Below are 1,686 nucleotides of genomic sequence, written 5' to 3'. Positions count from 1 at the left end.
GTGAGTGAGGTGTGCGCCCTGAGCTGGAACCTGCTGGCGCTGGGGGGGGCGGCGTGAGTGAGGTGTGTGCCCTGAGCTGGAACCTGCTGGCGCTGGGAGGGGGAGGGCGGCGTGAGTGAGGTGTGTGCCCTGAGCTAGAACCTGCTGGCTCTGAGTGACCAGAGGGGCTTAGGGCCACCCCTCGTGCTCAGTGGCTTCATGGCGTGGAGCAGTGACCGCAGCAGCATGTGCCACGCTCAGGAACCCAGCACCGCGCCCTCGGAGCTCGCCTCCCTGAGGGCATCTGCCATCGCACCTCGCCATGGCTCTTGGACCTTGCTTCCCACGGTGCACCACTGGACCTGACTTCCCTTATGCATTATGGCAGTGAGGAGGTTCTCCTGGCTCAGGGTGCCATGTGGATGGACGCACAGGGATGGCACCACGTTCCTAGCCCCGCTGCACTCAGCCTGGCAATGGAGACCACCTGAGGGCCCCCTCCACCGACCAAGGTTCTCCAGCATGGGTAGAACTTGCCCCTCCCCTCACCCAGCCCTGGGCCAGGGCATCGGACACTTCTCTGCCAACAGCAGCCCATACCCTCGAGACGGGTCAGGGAGGGCCACAACAGAAAGGTGTGTATGAAAAAGAACAAAGGAACAGCAAACAGGCATGACCTGCAGCTTTTCCTGGGCAACCCCAAATCCCCTCTGTGCTCTGCCTGGACTGGGAACTGGAGGGTCTGCAAGCTACAGGCTCATGGTGAGAGCAACGAGCACACCACTCAGCTGCCCACCCAGCGGCTCAGCACTGGGGAAGGGCGCTTGCAGGAGGGAGTGGGGGAGGACGGAGAGGACCACGGAAGGGAGTGGGGTTCGACGGAGAGGACCACGGAAGGGAGTGGGGGAGGACGGAGGGGACCACGGAAGGGCGCTTGCAGGAGGGCGTGGGGGAGGACGGAGAGGACCGCGGAAGGGTGCTTGCGGAAGGGCGTGGGGGAGGACGGAGAGCACCGCGGAAGGGAGTGGGGGAGGACGGAGAGGAGGGGAAGGGGGGGAGGACAGGAAGGGAACTGGGGGAGGAGCAGGCAAATTGGTTGGTGGAAAAGATTAGCATGTGGCCAATGAGGGGCAGCACCGTGACTGACAGTCTAAGCACAGAGAGACAGCGTGGTGGGGGCCAGAGTATCAGCTGACGCATCTGAGGATGGAAGGAGGGCTCGGCCGCACTCACGGCTACCTCCCAGGTTCCACCACAGCTGTCTGTGCACAAACACGGACGTTTTGAGAAGGACAGAAAACTGCTCCCTGACCCTTAGCAGAGCTGGTGTCCCAGAAACAGGTACACGTAACGGGCTGTGGGCTGTGGGCCTCACCTGACTCTCTCCCTGCACACACTCCCGGATGTGAGGTATGTGTGTGCAATGGCCTGTGGGCTTCGGGGCTCATGTGACTGTCCCGGCACACTGCTTGCACACACCCCTGGACGTGAAGCAGGTGCATGTGCTGAGCTGCCGGGCTCACCTGACTCTTTGCTGGCACACTGCTCGCACACACTCCTGGACGTGAGGCAGGTGTGTGCACTGCACTGTGGGGCTCACCTGACTCTCTCCCGGCACACTGCTCGCACACACTCCTGGACGTGAGGCAGGTGTGTGCACTGCACTGTGGGGCTCACCTGACTCTCTCCCGGCACACTGCTCGCACA

General features: G+C 62.9%; 1 protein-coding gene across 1 annotated transcript in view; it reads right to left on the bottom strand.

Moving 5' to 3' along the window:
• The window catches only part of ACSF3 (acyl-CoA synthetase family member 3), a 44,698-nt gene that overhangs the window by 39,062 nt on the left and 3,950 nt on the right, over positions 1 to 1,686 (bottom strand). The window lies entirely within an intron of this gene.

Source organism: Orycteropus afer, unplaced genomic scaffold (genome assembly GCF_000298275.1).
Source record: "Orycteropus afer afer isolate SDZICR_OR568_19922 unplaced genomic scaffold, OryAfe1.0 scaffold00057, whole genome shotgun sequence".
Classification (NCBI taxonomy): Eukaryota; Metazoa; Chordata; class Mammalia; order Tubulidentata; family Orycteropodidae; genus Orycteropus; species Orycteropus afer.
The sequence above is the reverse complement of the archived record's forward strand: the minus strand, read 5'-3'. Positions and strand labels throughout refer to the sequence as shown.